This window comes from Artibeus jamaicensis, unplaced genomic scaffold (genome assembly GCF_021234435.1).
Source record: "Artibeus jamaicensis isolate MK-2021 breed Jamaican fruit bat unplaced genomic scaffold, CSHL_Jam_final scaffold_461, whole genome shotgun sequence".
Taxonomy (NCBI): domain Eukaryota; kingdom Metazoa; phylum Chordata; class Mammalia; order Chiroptera; family Phyllostomidae; genus Artibeus; species Artibeus jamaicensis.
The window spans coordinates 2,514,340-2,533,434 of record NW_026522045.1 but is presented as its reverse complement, the minus strand read 5'-3'; the positions used below and the strand labels follow the sequence as shown (position 1 = coordinate 2,533,434).

Genomic DNA, 19,095 nt, shown 5'->3' with positions numbered 1-19,095 from the left:
ATCTTATGGTCACAGCATTCTACCTATTATTATTATTATTATTAATTTTATTTTGTTATTTTTCAAGTACAGTTTTTGTCTATTTCTCCCATCCCATCCCCCCCTGTCCGTGCTCCCCACCTCCCTCCCATTTCCACCCCCTTTAGTTTTCGTCCCTGTGTCCTTCCTATTTGTTCCTCCAAATCACTCCCTTTTTTTCCCTTTAAATTCCCTTCCCTCTGGTCACTGTCCCCTTGTTCTCTATTTCAGTGTCTTTGTTTTTATTCTGCTTGCTTGTTTGTTTTGTTGTTTAGCTTCCTGTTAAAGGTGAGATCATATGGTATTTGTCTTTCATCACCTGGCCTATTTCACTCAGCATAATGCTTTCCAGTTCCATCCATGTTGTTGCAAAGGGTAGCAGCTCCTTCTTTCTCTCTGCTGCATAGAATTCCATTGTGTATATGTACCACCATTTTTTGATCCATTCATTTACTGATGGGCACCACGTTCTACTCTTTTTCTTCTATCCTCTATGATTTTTCTTTCTTTACCATCTTTACTGCCTTACATTTTCAACTGACTTTTTAATTATGGTGTCCCCAGGTTCTCAAAAGCAACCCATGCTTCTTATGTTAAAAACTAAACTCGTGATCTATATTCCACTTCCATAAACTTGACTTTTATTTAATATTTTTAACCCAGGTGGTAATGTTTTTTAATTAATTAATTAATTTTTAGAGAGAGGGGAAGGGGAGCAGAAAGGGAGGGAGAGAAACATCAATGTGTAGTTGCCTCTTGTACAACCCCTTTTGAGGACCTAGTCCGCAACCCAGGCATGTGCCCTGACTGGGAAAAGAACCAGGGACCCTTTGGTTCACAGGCCTGTGCTCATTATACTGAGCTACACCAGCCAGAGCCAGATGTTAATCATTTTGTATCCAGTTTTATAAGCCAGAAAATTGAAAGGCATTCCTGACTCCTCTCTCCTTCATTTTTATATGTAATCCACCATCAAATACTGTCAATTATACTTCCTAAACATCCATTTTTCTGTGTTTTTGTCATTATCATCTTATGTTACCCCATCATCTCTTAGCTGAAATAACCTCCTAGTTCAGTCTTCTTGCAATGAGGAATTGGCTGCACATTGAGGCAACAGCAGCACAAGCCAAATCCCTCTGGCACTAACAGGAATTGACAAACCTATCCAAATGGCAGCTGAAAACCAGAGCTTGGGAGAATAATCAGGAAATGGTGAAGGAGACATTGTTTTTGCTTCTCCATAAGGGAGATGGTGTCACAAGTGTACAAGTCATCAGGGTAGGAGAGGGTGAAAAATCAATGCTGTATTACCAAACTGGGAAACATGGAGTTTCCAATGAATGGGGGATTGATAGGAAGGTTTACAAAAGATAGCACATGGTTCAAGGATAAGTTAGATATCATGAAGTTAATTTGTAAAAATTTCTGGACTATAGCATTCAAGGAAAAATTTGAAAATCTAAGGACAGCTTTGATAGGTGTGGCTCAGTCGATTGGAGCATCATCCTGTGGATGGAAGGGTCAAGGGTTTGAGCACATGCCCAGGTTGCAAGTTTGATACCTAGTCAGGACATGTACAAGGGCAACAAATCAATTTCCTTCTCTCTCTTTCTTCTTCCCTACATTCTTCTCTCTCTAAAAGCAATAAAAAATGCCAAGAAGAATAAGAAGAAGAAGGGGGAAGAGGAGGAGGAGGAGAAAAATCTAAGGACAAATCATCAGGGCATCTATATATTTCAGAACAACAAATTTTGTCTGCTTACTCAGATAACTATAAGAAAACAGTACTTAGAACAAGCATTCCAAGTATTTAGCATTTACATGTGCCTTAATGAGAGATGGCTTATCAAACTTGGTGATTAAAAATATTGTAACAGCTGGAGTATCTTCAATGCCTGCCTACAAATTTCAGGTGAGGATACAGAAATTATAGAACATACTGAAATGCAAGGCTTCAATGGCATAAAGAGTTAAATTATTTAAGTATTAAATATTTCAAATAGCAATGATTTAATTATGTTGTTGGATATTTGTATTGATATAAGCTATTTGCTAACTGGTATAATGAAAGATGTACTCTTAAACAGGAGTAAGGCTGTACATTATCAATTTAACATAGACCTAGTTAAAGCAGATAAACATATACTTAACTGAAACTACAGAATAAAAAAACTAATTTCAGATAAATAAACACCAATATGTAGGATCCTTATCTTAAACATTTTTATTTGCTTTTGAGTGAGGAGTATTTAATTGCAGTTGGAGAAGCAAATCAAGGTTTGATAAATTAGCATAAAGAAAAGTATGAATGAGCCAGAATCATTTGTGTAAGAATGAACAAATTTTGATTTTGTTTGACAAATTTATTTTAGTTATTGTGAAGGCAAACAGCATGCTAAAACAAAATAACAACAACAAAACAGAAAAAGAACCTACTAACAGCTCTCCTTGAATATAACATTGACCTCTTTTAATTCATTTGATAAATTGTTGTAAAAGTAATTTTTCAACTAAAATTTGATTATGTTACTTCTCTAATTAAAACCCTTTAATGGTTTCCCATTGTTCTTAGAATAAACACCAAAATCCTTTAGATAGCTAGAAAAGCCTTGCACAATTGTGATTTTCTTTCACTTTCCAGCTTAATGTTAGGCCATTCTGCTACCATAAAATCATCAGTTAAGAGTGCCAGGGAGTCTCCCTCACTGGCCAATATGGGATTAGGGGCAGGTTCTTACACTGAGATTGCAAAAAGCTAGTAAAATATTTGAATAGAGAAAAAAGCCCCTCCTAACCAGATTAAGGGTGAGACTGGGGGGAGGCAAGCACATGTGCCATAGAAGTCCAAATGGCTCAAGAGGAGGTTCTAGACCAAAGAGGCCAGCTAGTCTAGCCTGGGGGAAAAAAAAAGGATTGGTTGAGAAGTGTATCCACCTGGAGCGCTGAAAATTTGGGAAGTTGATTGGTCATTTTGGGAAAGCACCTGGTCTGTCCCACACTGAAGGTAATATAATCACAGGGGAAGAAAGAATCATGTTCATTTACTCTTGCACATGACCTGCACTTACACAGTGCAGAGCAGTTGCCTGTTCTCTCAATGGACCACATGGTCCATGGCCTCCAGGAAAGATCCTCTCACTTTCTTGCCCACCTGGTGATGTACTGGTTCATGTGTTCATGTACCCTCTTACCCAGGAGCATGCAACCATGGCCATGTGGGCTCCACACACAACCTCCAGAAGGGAATCTGAAATGAACAGCATCATGGAATAAGATAAGTTACATGGATGGGAACTTAAACCACTTAGCAGCTGACTGCAGGCTCCAAAGGACTATACTTTAATTTGGAGCAGGAACTCTAGACACTGGCTTTTGTCTTGGTCTTGCTTGGAAGATGGGCTTTAAGACAAGAGTCTGCCCTTCTTCCAGATTTTACAGCACCTGAAAAAAACCTGTTTCCTTTTGCCCTAGCATTTGCCTCACAAGTTGGCTTTTTTTTTTTTTTTTGGCCAACAGGCAGCCAAACCTCTAATTTTTGACCAGTTATAATTCTTTGCTTTTACCATATTTCTTGAATATGAGAATTTATATTTTTCATCATTTTGGGAAAGTTCTTAACTATCTTTGTTTTGAATATTCCCTCTTCCCATGCTCATTATTCTTCCTGCTGAGTTTTCTATTAAACATACTTTGTGGATTCTCATTCTATCTTTAACTTCTTCTATTCTTGATCTTCACCTTTTTAGGATGTGTTCTGGATTATTTCCTCTGTGTCTGCTGTCCATTAATTCTGTTACCTTTTGTTCATGATGGCTTGTGTATTGGTGTACTTTGTAATTTTAGATAACAAATTTGCGTTTGGGAGGGTTTTTATTGTTTCAATCTTATATGGCATCCCTGAGTTGTGAGTGTGTCCTTCTGGAAACATTAGGTATTTGTGTTTGCCTCTGACAGTTTCCTTAGAAATGTCACCAGAATGGGGTCACTTCTTATGTAAATTTATTGGATTTGGTGTTCCTAGAATATACAGGTAGTAGAAAACTCATGTGAGGAACACTTGGTAGTAATTAAATTTCAAAGAGGAAATCATCTTTCATAATCTAGATTCCAGGATGATGCAGACAGAATTCCTTTGCTGATGGATTTAGGATGTAGATTATAGATCTTGGCTTTTAAGTGAGACTCAGTTTCAAATTCTCACTTCTCAAAGATCCAACACCTTCCTGCCCCTGTGTGGCCATTAAAATTCAAGTCTCATTTATGAAGAGCAGCAAATGCTGTCAGATCCACATAAGTGTAAGTATTTTTATTTATTTAGTCAACAAATATTTATTAAATACCTGCTCTGCCAAACACTATTACAGAAACTGGAGATATAGCTGTAAATGAAACAAAGCCCCTGCCCTCATGGAATTTATGTTTAGTACACATTTTGAGGTTTTCTTTTTTCTTGGGGGCTTATAAAGAAAAATCAATATAAAAATTTTAAAATTATGTGTTAAAATTTTTTTTCAATCATTGTCATACTGAAGCATTGCTAGATCCACCCAGAGATTTTTTTTTTATGAGAAGGTACATAGTTCGACATACCATTTACTATTGGCTAGGACCCAAAATGTAAGAAATTACATGTTAAATTGTTCAGCTTTGTTCAGTAGATGTAAAAATGCTTCCTATTGGGTAAAGAATAAAAAGTGTAATAACCCCAAGATTATGATCTCATTGTCTTATAGGATATTAGCCAATTCTGTATCCAATTTAACAAACATTTCAATACACATTTTTTAGCAAACTCTAAAAACCCTTATCCCTCTAAATCTCCTTTGACCAAGTTTTGCCATCCTGTTCATTTCCTTGTTAATGATTTAAATAAATTGATGACACATCTTTACTTTACATTTTTATGAGAATCATGTTTATAAATTTTTATAAATCACACTTTGAAGGCCACAAACAAGGTTTTTGTTTGTTTGTTTGTTTGTTTGTTTGTTTGTTTTTACTGTAGTTCTGAGATGCACATAAAAGAATGCTTGGTGCCCTGGCTGGTGTAGCTCAGTGGATTGAGTGCAGGCCTGTGAACCAAAGTATTGCCTATTCGATTCCCAGTCAGGGTATATGCCTGTGTTTCAGGCCATGTCCCCCGTGGGGGGTGAGCTAGAGGCAACCACATCTTGATGTTTCACTCCCCTTCTTTCTCCATCCCTCCTCCTCTCTCTAAAAATAAATAAATAAAATCTTACAAAAAAAGAATGCTTGTTGCCCTGACTAGTGTGGCTCAGTGGATTGGGCACAGGACTGTGAACCAAAGGATTCCCCATTTAATTCCCAGTCAGGGCACTTTCTTGGGTTGTGGGCCATGTGCCCCCAGTAGAAGGCACATGAGAGGCAACCACACATTGATGTCTCTCTCTCTCTCTTTCTCCCTCCCTTCCTCTCTCTGTAGAAATAAACAAAATCTTTATTTTTTAAAAATAAAAGAATGCTTGCTATATTTTATCCAATATTATTAGATGTTTAATAATAGGAGATTTCTCTTCATCTAATATACCATGACTCGAGGAAGAAACACACATGCTCTCTGTGTTTCAAGAGCATTGGTCTTTCAATTCTACAAGGTTCTACATTCTTCTGCCCTCACTGACTTTGCAAAAACTTATGCTCTCCCTGGAATTCCCCTTCTGACCCTCATTTCCTTTTGCTTCATTCATTTCTCTTCCTTCAAATCCCATAAGTTATTTTAGGTTCTTCTGCTCTAGGACTTTTTAAAGAGTCATGTACCATTCCTTCACAGGTGCTTGCCAAAATCGTAATTTGTTGTTTGACATCTGTTTCCCCATACAAGATTGTAGCACCACTTCAGATTAATAAGAACAGAGACGGTCTTTTTCCCACAATTTTGTTCTCAGGTCCTAGCATACATCTTTGTTAGGTAACTTTTTGTTAGTACCTCTTTGTTAGGAATTTGTTTAATGAATTAACAAATCTTAGTTATCTTCTTTCTCCTCAGGTGACTCGATCATGCCTATGATTCCAACTATCTTCTGTGTGATCATTTCCAAATTAGTATTTATAGGTTATGCTTCACTCCTTAGTTAATTCCAAGTTTATATTTAGAATTGTCTCATTTTTAATTTGTAATTTAATTTAATTCATTTTTTATTTTACTCTCCCATACCCTCTTCCATCTCCATTGTCATTTCTCCTACCCTGCTCCGCAACAATTACCACACTGCTGTAGGCATCCATAAGTTTTTTCCCTTTTATTTTCCATTTCTTCTCAAAAGTATGGGAGTTCAATTCCTAGTCAGGGCACAAACCTGGGTTATGGGTTTGCTTCTTAGTCAGGGAGTGTATTTGGGGCAACTGATCAATGTTTCTCTCTCACTTTTCTCTTTCTCTCTCCCCACCTTTCTATCTCTCTAAAATCAGTAAATAAATCCTTAGGTGAGAATTAAAAAATAGGGCAAGTGGGGGATCGAGCAAAAATAAATTGTTTCTTAAAGACCTATATCTGAATGATGTGTAGATACATTAAATTAAACTGATTCAAAACTGAATCTACTATCTCTTCCTACAGGTCATATCTGTTTTTTTTTTTCTGTTGCATCACTATCTACACTTATTAACACTGGATCTTCAAAATTAACCTGTATGCATGTTTTGTCCCACTAATTATATACAGTTAGTCAGTAAATTTTATCAATTCTACCTTCAAGAATCTTAATCATACTTGTCCTTTCTCAATCCAATTGCTACTCTCTTTAGTTCATTTTCTCTATTCAACTGTTCCAATAGTTTTCATCTCTTTCCCTATCTGTCATTAACACAGGAATCAATTATTTTCTAAAATAGACTTCCAATGAAGCAATTCTGAAGCTCAAAAAGCATTCAATAAAAAATTAAAATTAAAAATAACTTAAATGCTTCCATTGATTATACAATAAAATAGAACCACTTAGTAGAACATAAAATATTTTTCAAAATTTGAATAGATTTATTTTTCTATTTTCATTACATTGGTCAATGCTGTCCCCTAGGAATAAGGCTATTTTCTTATTCTTGAATATATCATGCACTTTCATGCTATTGTTCATATCCCATAACTACAATGCATTTTTTTGCCCATTGACTTCATTTGGCAAAAATCACACATATCTTTTAAGCTTCATTTTAATTTTATAGTTTTTATGTTATGTTTTTTTTATTACCTAACTTTCCATCTTTCCCCACTGTTCCTCAGGAAAAATTCATTCTTTTGTCTTGTTTTTTACAGAATATTTTCTATTGGGTTTTTCATGCCTTGGCAGAAAATGTAATTCAAATCATATGTGTATAGCCAGAAACAGCTAGATATTCAAACATGTTTCAACGTTTTCAGATAAGTTAATAAGAGGTTTGACTGAAGTCTATGTACTAAGAAGTCTTCTGAAAAATAACTCCAGCTGTGTCTACTGCTGGAGTTCAAACATATCTGGACATGTCAAGCAAGTATAAGGATCAACCAAACAAAAACCAACTTGGAGGAAAGAATGAATAAGTTTCACAAGATAATTTATCTTTAGAAAAAATAAGGCACAATGAATATAACTCTCTAATACAGAAAAGTTTTCAAAGGGAAATAGAGTTTTTGAATATAGCACAGCCCTTGTTAATCAAATCTGCAGGGGTTTACAGGTCTAGCCTCAGAATATAAAAACAACAAGCTAATAAAAGTGGAGAACACATGCAGGGTTATTGGTGGGGGAGTGGGAGGGGAGAGAGGGGGAAAGGTACAGAGAATAAGCAGCATACATGTTACGTAGAAAATAGACAGGGGGAGGTTAAGAATAGTATAGGAAATGTAGAAGCTGAAGAACTTATATGTACAACCCATGGGCATTAAATAAAGGGGGGGATGTGAGTGGGAGGAGGTATGCAGGGGAGAGGGGAATAAAGGGGAGAAAATGGGACAACTATAATAGCATAATCAATAAAATATATTTAAAAACTCATGTACTAACATTATCTTGATTTGATTTGCTCCCACAAGCTAGTAAATCCCAGAAAACATCATTTATTTTAATATTAGTAAAAGTTTATGACAGTTACGTGTACTCATTGTCCCTGTTCTATATAGTGCTCCTATATGACAATTTGTTTTCCTCACATCGCTTCAAGTAGACCATCATTTATTCTCTATCAACTTTCTTGGTTGTTTCTTCTTGATCCCCTTTGTGTCATCTTTCTCATCTTCCAGATTTCTAAACATTGTAGTTTTCCAAGTCTAAATTCTGAAATTATTCTATTCTTTTCTTTTCTATTCTGTTTTGTTTACACTCATATCTTGCATGATCTTATTCAGACTCATGGCTTTAAAATACTATCTCTACATGGATACCTGTTAAAATTAAATCCCCAGCTTTGATTTCTCTTATGAACTCCAGACCAAATCTAATATCTTGCTTAACATCTCTATTTGCATGCACAACAGACAACTTAAACAAACCAAGTCCAAAACTGAACTCTAGATTCTTTAACAACCTCCAACCAGCTTGGTCCACAGATTTTCCATATCCATTAATGGCAACTTAATTTTTGTTGCTTGGAACAAAATCCTTGGTGTTAGTCTGATTTTCTCTCATAACCCATATTACACATATCAACCAATCCTGTTGGCCTTATATTGAATATAGATTATCCAGTTTCAAGTCACTTTTTGTCACCTCCATTGTTACCACCCTCATCAAAAATCATTACCAAGCAATAACTTTCTAATGACTCTCATCTTCTATCCATACATCTTTGGCCCATCCTATGAATTCTCCATACAGAAACCAGAAGGACCTTTTGAAATGTAAATTGTATTATTTAACTCTTCTACTCCAAACACTTTTTTGATTTTTCATGTCACTTAGAATAAAATCTAATTTCTTTACCTAATCTATAAGGACTACATACTCTGGTCCCAGGCTTCCTTTGTGGTCTCAGATCCAATACTTTCATCTTTTCTAACTCAACACTAGCCACACCGGCTTCCATCTCTCACTTAAATTTGACAAGCAATTTATAGCCTCAGAGTTTCTGTATAAATCTATGGCCTGGGCTTCTCTTCCTCCAGACACTGCATATCTTACTCCCTCATTTTACTTACAATCTACTATAAAGTTACCACCTCAGAAATAATTTCCCTTACCATTCTTATTCAATAAGCCCCTTCCCATATCCCATCACTCTCTATTCCCTTATCCTGCTTTATTTTTTCATACATTTATTCAAATTTTAAATATATTATTGTATGTTTTCTCTAAAGTAATGTAACTTTTAGAGTAGCAGGGGCTCTATTTGTGTTCAATGCTCATTCCCCAGAATGTAGACTAGTGCCTGATACATAGTAAAGGCAAACAGAATGCCTGTTGAATAGATTAATTAATGGGTAATGTTAAACATGACTAACAGGTCTAAAAACGTGTTATTACAAGTGAAAACCTTAATGAAAGCCAGAGGCTTTACAGAATATTTTTATAATCATTAAACAATTCAAGTATATGTTGCCTTTTCTGTTTTATAAGCCACAAATTAAAGAAATTATTTAATTATTACATATAAAATGAAGTTATTTAACATCTAATGGCTGGGTGATGAGCCAGTGACTCTCTGGGCCAGGATTCTGGAAGTGAGAGGTGGATCATCTGATTCTAGACATCTGGATATAAGACCTGGACCATCCCCTAGATGAGAGCTAGCCAGTGTTCTGAGGATCCTGCACATGTTCCAGGGTTGCATCAACATCCAGGGCAACCACCATCCTAGATGTAAGCCATAAAGTGTTTTCTGACTGGTCCTCTGGCTCAATGATGGTTACTGAGGCCTTGTAGATCTGCTCTGGAAGGGGGAGTTGCAGGAAGGTACTCTGTCGCAGCATGGTCTGTTGAATTTTGACCACTTCTGCAGGTTTGTATGTCATCAGTGAGGTGTATCTTTCCCACAGTGCCTGCGCAGAACCATGCTGCAGTGGAAGTGAGTCTACTGCTGGCCTACAACTCCAGCTCACACATTCCAAAATTCCCCTGGATTGAGGAGGGCAAGTAGTCACATGATATCCCACTTGGCATATTGATTATTTTATATGAAAATTAATTGAAAAGTAACTGGTGCAAGAAGGCCATGTTGACTCTGCTTAGTCTCCTTAAATGCAGAAAACAAAAAAATATATCCCCTGTGAAAGATGCTCTTCTTGCTTAGGTGTGTATGTATGTGCATGTGTGTGTGACTGAAAGAGTCACTCTTATCTTCAGAGTTTAGAAACTTAAGGCCAAAGAGCCTGAATAAACAAACCTGTTCATTCTTTTCTGACTTTATACTCAAGCCCAAATTTTGCTTAGATTCCTCACTAATGGGCACCCTAACCTAACTTTTGTTTCTTTTTCCTATCAAATCTTCACAAACTTATTGTTTCTTTGTCTACATACTATAAAAACCTGCCTGCTTCCATCATTTCTTTGAGCAACATTTATAATCTCCTTTGCGTATGTATTTTTTCAAAGATTTTACTTATTTATTTTTAGAGAGAGGAGAAGGGAGAGAAAGACAGAGAGAAACATTAATGTGTTGTTATCTTTCAAGTGCTCCTTACTGGGGATCTCAGGCATGTGCCACAACCAGGCTCGTGCCCTGACTGGGAATTGAAACTGTGACCCTTTTGTTCACAGGCCAGAGTTCAATCTACTGAGCCACATCAGCCAGGGCTGTGCATGTATTAAACTATCATTTTATTTGTTAACCTGCTTTTGTGTCAATTTTATTAACCCAGCAATACTAACTAAAAAAGGGTAGGAGCAAACTTCCCCCTCCTTGATAATATTGTTTAATTTATATCCATAATAAAAATTTCATGAAACAGGGAAATATATCTATTTTGTTCTCCCTCATTCAGAAAATTTTCAATTTATACTTCTGTTAGCAACAAATGGGCTATAAGCTAAAACCATGCCCAGAAGTTGCCCATATCATTATCTATCTATAAGCCAATCACACTAACAGATCTCTATCCTCTCTGGAAAGTACACTGAAGGAAAGAATATCTCTTTTAGGGTCTGAGTTGTGCTGCTCTCAGTCTCCATTTAGTGGTTCAGGAAACTGTACACCATGTTATTACACTGGATCATTGTATCTCCAATTCTGGGGCTCAGAGAGTCATGTGTCCCTGTGTGGGACACATCATCAAGAAGTGGGCTCCAATCTATGTGGTGTCTAAACCCCTGGTGAGACCCACAACTCTTGGTCCCATAAGCCCTTCTGTCTGTGTGGGGAACAGGGCAGAGGCCAAGAATGTCCAAATATCAAAAGCTCACACAGAATTCTGACCAAGATGGAGGCATAGGTAGATGCACTTTGCCTCTTGCACAACCAAAAGAAGGACAAAAACATGTTTAAAAACAAAAAATAATCAGAATTGCCAGAAAATCAAACTGTATGGAAGTCTGACAACCAAGGAGTTAAAGAAGAAACATTCATCCAGACTGGCAAGAGGGGTGGAAACAAGGAGCTGTGGCAGACAGGATGCATGGCAAGGCAGAAGATGGAGAACCAGGTGGAAGAGGTGGCAGCTGATGGTGCCATATTTGCATGTGGATAAACCAGGAGGAACAACTGGGGAGCCAGAAACACCACACAACCCAGGGTTCCAGCACAGGAGAAGAAAGCCCCAAAACTTCTGGATGTAAAAAGCTGTGGGGGTTGTGGCAGCAAAAGAAACTCCCAGCCTCATAGGGGAGTTTGTTGGAGAGACCCATAGGGACCTAGAATGTACACAAAATCACTCACCTGAGAATCAGCACCAGAAAGGCTCAATTTGCTTGTGAGTAGCTGGGGAAGTTAACTGAAAGTTAACCAAGAGCCCACCCAGCTGCATTACTCCCTTTCAGGACCTTCACCCATATACAGCACCATAGCATGGTGATGTAGGTAGCCCCACCTTGGCAAATACCTAAAGCTCCATCTCTTACAATGTAACAGGCCCACTAAGACAATATATATATATATATATATATATATATATATATATATATATATATATATATATATGATCCAAATAAAAGAACAGATCAAAACTCCAGAAAAAATAACTAAGTGATGAAGAGATAGTGAACCTCTTAGGTGCAGAGTTCAAAACACTGGTAATCAGAACACTCACAGACATGATTGAGTATGGTCTCAAAATAAAGAAGTGAAGGCTATACAAAGTGAAATAAAGCAAAATATACAGGGAACCAACATTGAAGGGAAGAAAACCAGGAATCATATCAATGATTTGGAACAAAAGGAAGAAATAAACATCCAACCGGAACAGAATGAAGAAACAAGAATTCAAAAAAGTGAGGAGAGCCCTAGCTGGTGTAGCTTAGTGGATTGAGTGTGAGCCTTTGAACCAAAGTGTCCCCAGGTTGATTCACAGTCAGAGTACATACCTTGGTTGTGGGCCAGGTGCCCAGTAGGGGACAAGTGAGATGTGACCACACATTAATGTTTCTCTCCCTCTCTTTCTCCATTCTTTCCCCTCTCTTTAAAAGTAAATAAATAAATTATTTCTTAAAAATGAAGAGAGGCTTAGGAACCTCCAGGACAGTATTAAATGTTCCAACATGTAAATCATAGGGGAACAGAAGGAGAACAACAGCAAAAAGTTGAAAAAATTTTTGAATAAATAATGAGGGTAATCTTCCCCATCTGGCAAAAGAAATAGACTTCCAGGAAGTCAACAAAGCCCTAGAGTTCCAAAGAAATTGGATCCACAGCAGAAGACACCAAGGCACATCATCATTAAGTTACCTAAGATTAAAGATAAAGAGAGAATCTTAAAAGAATCAAGAGGAAAGAAGTCAGATACTACAAAGCAGTGCCATAAGACTATCACCTGATTTCTCAAAAGAAACCTTGCAGGCAATTCTGCATGGCTAAAGAAAACAGTATTAAATTAAAAAGACAACCAACTGTATGGGAAAACATATTTGCCAATGATACCTCAGACAAAGGTTTAATCTCCAAAATATACAAAGAATTTACACGACTCCACTCTAGGAAGACATCTAACCCAATTAAAAAATGGGAAAAGGACTTGAACAGACACTTCTCCAAAGAGGACATACAGAATATCCAGAGGCACATGAAGAGATGCTCAATATCGTTAGCTATCAGAGAGATGCAAACTAAAACCACAATGAGATACCACTTTACACCAGTCAGGATGGCTATCATGAACAAAGCAACAAACAACAAATGTTGGAGAGGTTGTGGGGAAAAGGGGACCTTAGTTCACTGTTGGTGGGATTGCAGACTGGTACAACCATTATGGAAAACAGTATGGAATTTTCTCAGAAAAATAAAAATCGACCTGCCTTTTGACCCAGCAATTCCACTGCTGGGATTATATCCCAAGAATCCTAAAACATCAATATCAAAGAACCTATGCACCACAATGTTCATAGCAGCACAATTTACAATAGCCAAGAGTTGGAAGCAACCTAGGTGCCCATCAGTAAATGAATGGATCAAAAAATGGTGGTACATATACACAATGGAATTCTATGCAGCAGAGAGAAAGAAGGAGCTACTACCCTTTGCAACAACATGGATGGAACTGGAAAGCATTATGCTGAGTGAAATAGGCCAGGTGCTGAAAGACAAATACCATATGATCTCACCTTTGACAGGAAGCTAAACAATAAGACAAACAAGCAAACAGAATAAAAACAAAGACACTGAAATAGAGAACAAGTGGGCAGTGACCAGAGGGGAGAGGGAAGGGAATTTAAAGGGAAAAATGGGGAGGGATTTTGAGGAACAAGTATGAAAGACACAGGGATGAGGACTGGGGGGGGGAATGAGAGGGAGGTGGGGATACAGGGCGGGGGGGGAGAAATAGACAAAAAAATGTACTTGAAAAATAATTAAATAAAAATTAAAAAAAAAAAAGAAACCTTGCAGGCAAGAAGGGGCTGGAAAGAAGTTTTGAAGTCATGAAAGGCAAGGACCTGTATCCAAGACTACTATGTCCAGCAAAGCTATTATTTATTTGTTTATTTATTTTTAAAGATTTTATTTATTTTTTAGACAAAGGGGAAAGGAAAGATAAAGAGAGGGATGGAGACATCAATGTGTGGTTGCCTCTCTCATGCCCCCTACTGGGCCCTGGCTGTTGACCAAGGCATGTGCACTAGACTAGAAATTAGACCAATAACCCTTTGATTTGCAGGCCAGCTCTCAATTCACCGAGCCACACCAGCCAGGGTGCAAAGCTGTTATTTAGAATGGAAGTGCAGAGACTACTTCCCTCTCAGTGGCACCAGCCTGAAGGGAAACAACATCCCCAAACCCAGGAGAGACTCTACCCCAGCTCTGTGGCACTTAAGCCTGAGTGCTGAGTAATGATTAGCTAGGTTAACAACCAAGGGAAATAGCCACAGACAGTAGATTCCCGGCAAAGGTTGGGAGGCAGAGTGGGCTAGAGAGACTTGAGAAGAGACTGGGGATGGAGGCTTTGGGGAGAGAACTGAGGGAGTAGCCAATGGGATCCCAGTGTTGGGCCAACCCCCATTCAGCAGCAGCCATCTACTCAGGCAGAATACTTCCCTCTGAGCAGCAGCAGCTTGAGAGGAAACAATAGCCCCCACCCCAGGAGGGATTTGGCCCCACCATTCCATGCTTAAACTTGACTGCTGAGTACAGAGTGACTAGATTAACAACTGAAGGAGAAAGCCAAGGATAGTATATGCCTGCAAGGCTCAACAGTCTGCCTAAGGTCAGAGGGGGTCAACATCTGACATCACCGGAAATGGATCCAGAAAGAAAAAACACAGTGGTAAATACAAGAGGCTTCAAAAATAAAATCTTCTGTGATCTTCTCTATGATTTGCAATATTTTATCTACTGCATAGCTTTTTAACATTCATTTCTTGTATAGCAAGCTTGTACATATTAAGTCACCAGATTCTATACTATAGTGTATTTCAATTCACATATATTGCCCCTCCCTTTTCTTACCTCATTTTACCTTCCTCTTTCCTCTCATTATTTTCATTTCAAATTTTGTTTTCTCTCTTGCCACAACTATTTTCCCTTGTGCATTCTTACTATTTCTCCTCCATCCAGACACACAAAACCAATTATCTTGTCAACAGTCATCTCATTTCCTTTTCCCGGTACTTTTTAAAAATACTCACATTCTCCCTCTACTTTCAGCAGCATTTGGTAGTTAGCTGTTGGTAAGATAGTTGTGGTTGCATTTCCTTTTCAATTTTATTTCTGGAGCTTCACTAATTTTGTATATCAAACATCAAATTTTACTGGTCCATCTCCTAGTCTTTTTTTGTGTGTCAATGTTTTTTACTGTCTTAGCCTGTTTTTTCTCTTTTGTCTTTCTTCTATTTCTCCTTCATCCTAACCTTTTATTTTTCTTAATTTTTTTTCTATTTTTACTTACATGCCAAATTTTAATTTTTCCCTGTCTTAGAATGGTTATGTTCCTCACTCGTAGTAGTCCTTTACCCACTATCATTTCAAAATCACTTCCCATTCCTCTAAACATCACTTAAAATTTCCTTTGTTTCCTTTTTCCCTCTTATTATCATACAATGTACATTTATCTTATCTCCTTTTTTGTTTGAATCTTTTTCTCCAATTTGGTACCTACATTTTATTAATTATTTACTACTTTTCCTTCCTTTTTCTTTATGTACCTCACATTATTTTATTTTATGTTATTTTAATTTCTGTTTAAACCTAACAGTGTATACTTCCCTTCTCATACTCCATTCCACATTATTCATTTCCTTTTTTATTCATGACGTTAATTTTACTTTCTCTCTTTGTATTGTTCCAACTCCCAACTCTTATTAGTGCTCTGACCTCTACACTCTCAACATCATTTTTCTTTCAGTGGGTTATCTAATATTCACTCTCCTTTCTTATAATAGTCTTAATCTCTTTGCGCCTTTTTTATTACTGGTTCATTTGGTGTTGAATTGTGGGTCAGAGTTATTTTTGCAGGTGTGGGTTTCTTTTTTTAAGATTTTATTTATTGATCTTTAGAGGGGAAGGGAAGGAGAGAGGGAGAGAAATATCAATGTATGGTTGCCTCTCATGTGTCCCCTGCTGGGAACCGTCCTGCAACTCAGGCATGTGCCCTGACTGGGAATTGAACCACTATTGTCTGGTCTGCAGGCCTGTGCTCAATCCACTGAGCTACATCAGCCAAGGCTCTTTCCTGGGCATTGTGGTTCTGTTCAGGAAGCACCTGCATAACACCATAGAAGACTTGGTGGGGAAAGTCAACCAGCTGAAGGTAAAGTCCCAACAACAGTCAAAACCCATTATATACAAAGAGCCAACATAAACAGCAAAAATGACATCCTAAGAGCATCAAGTTCAGGAGATCAAGGAGACTGCACCACTTAATCTCATAGGCCTTCTAAAATAGAAGTTCATGCCACAAAGTCAAAAAGTCAAAGCAGATAAATTTAAGAAGCAGAAACAAATGAGTCTCACAAATAATGGAAGACAAAGAAACAAATCCCCAATAAAAAATAAAGAGGAATCCTCATAAAGAGTGCTAAATAAAATAGAGGCAAGTTAAAACTCAAATATTGAGTTCAAAATAATGGTTATAAGGAAGCTCAATGAGCTCAGTACAAATTACAAAAAAAACTACAAGGAAATTATGAGGAACTTACTGCAAACTATATCAGCATTTAGAAGGACATAGAAAAATCAAAAAGAGTCAAGGGGAAATGAAAGATACAATTTATGAATTAAAGAACACAGAAGAAAGAATCAAAAGTAGGCTAAATGAAGAAGAGGATTGAATCAGTTAGCCTCAGGAAAAGGCAGAAAAAAACTCCCAGAGAGAACAAGAAAAGAAAAAAGACTAAAAAGTAATGAATAGGGGTTAAGGGAACTGCAAGACTACATGAAACATAATAATACCTGCATAAACAGATGCCAAAAGGAAAAAAGAAGCAAGGAATAGAAAATCTGTGTGAGAAAGTAATGATGGAAAACTTCTCTAATTTGATGAGAGAAAAGGTCACACAAGTCCAGGAAGCACAGAGGGTCCCAATCAATAGGAACCCAAACAGGTCACTGTAAGACACATCATAATTAGGACGACAAAATTCAAAGACAAAGAGATCATCTTAAAGGCAGCAAGGGAGAGACAGGATGTGACATACGAGGGAGCCCTGATAAGGCTTGTAGCTGACTTCTCAACAGAATCATTAGAAACCATAAGGGAATGGCAAGAAATGTTCCATGTAATGAAAAGTAAATCCTGCAACCAGCATTACTTTACTCAAGTAAAATGGAAGGTGAAATAAGGAGCTTCCTGGACAAAAGAAGGCTAAAAGAACACACCTCACACAAACCAGAACTGCAAGATATGCTAAAGGCACTGCATTAAGAAGAGAAAAGATGAGAGAAAGAGAAAGGAATGTAGGCACAAAGGAGGGGAAATGAATAAGTACCTATCAATAATAACCTTAAATGCAAATGGATTAAATGCTCCAATCAAAAGACATAGGGTAGCTAAACAGATTTAAAAAGCATGACCTGCACATATGCTGCCTATAAGAGCAAAAGACCTACATAGATTGAAAGTGAAGGGTTGGTAAAATAATCCAATCAAATGAACAGGAAAAATAAGCTGGGGTAGCAATATTTACATCCAACAAAATAGAATTCAAAACAAAGGTCAGAAAAAGATACACATAAGGACACATCATAATACTCATAAATATTGTAAACATATATGAACCAGACATTGGCACACTCAAATATATAAGGGAATTATTGAAGGACATAAAGAAAAATATAGACAGCAACATAATTATAGTAGGGGATTTTACACCCCACTGTCCAAAATGGATAGATCTTTCAAACAAAATATCAACAAGGATATTGTGGAACAAATGACATATTAAATCAATTGGACTTAACTGATATGTATATAGACTCTTTCATTCCAAGGAAGCAAAATACTCATTTTTTAAGTGCACATGGAACATTTTCAAAGACAGACCACATGATAGGACACAAAACTAGACTCAATAAATTCAAGGAAATTGAAATCATATCAAGCATTTTCTTGGAAGATAAGGGCTTGAAACTAGAAACCAGCCTCAAGTAAAAAAATTTAAAATGTTCAAACTCATGGAGACAGAATAGCATACTATTAAACAATGAGTTGGTTAATAATGAGCCAAGGAATAAATAAAATTTTTTCTGGAAACAAAGAAAAATAAATACACATCAGCCCGAAACCTATGGGACACTGCAAAGGCAATGTTGAGAGGAAAGTTTATAGCAATACATGTTACCTAAAAATATAGAAACATTTTAAATAAGCAACTTAATCTTACATCTAGAAGAACAGGAACAATCACAGCAAGGAAAGGCCAGAGTCAGTAGAAGGAAGGAAACAATCAAAATCAGAGCAGAAATAAATGACATAGAGATTATAAGAACAATTTAAAGAATCAATAAATCCAAGAACTGGTTCTTTGAAAAGATAAATAAAATCGAAAGCCTTCAAACAAATTCACCAAGAAAAAAAGAGAGAAGACAGAAATAAATAAAATAAAAAATGAAAGAAGAAAAATTACAACTGGTACCACAGAAATACAAAGAATCATAAGAAATTACTATGAATAATTATATGCCAAGAAATTTGAAAATGTGGGTGAAATGGACAAATTTCTAGAAAAAAAACATAATCTTTCAAAACTGAATGAAGTAGAAACAGAAATGCTCAAGAAACTGAAAACAGCAGGTGAAATTGAAGCAGTAATAAAAAACTCCCATCAAACAAAGGCCCTAGATCAGATGGTTTAAAAGGAGAATTTTACAAAACATTTAAGAGAGAGCTAACTTCTATTCTTCTCAGGCTACTCCAAAAACTGAAAGAAAAGGGAAGGCTCCCAGACTTTTTTTTTTTTTTTACAAAGGCAGCATCACCCTGATTCCAAAACCAGACAAAGACACAAGAAAGGAAAACAACCACAGGCCCATATCACTGATCAACATAAATGCTAAAATTCTCAACAA

At 36.8% G+C, this 19,095-nt stretch overlaps 1 pseudogene; it reads left to right on the top strand.

The window, feature by feature from the left end:
* Positions 1-1,230: 1,230 nt before the first annotated feature.
* LOC128626211 (trafficking protein particle complex subunit 6B-like) lies at positions 1,231-1,954 on the top strand (annotated as a pseudogene).
* The last annotated feature ends 17,141 nt before the right edge of the window (positions 1,955-19,095 follow it).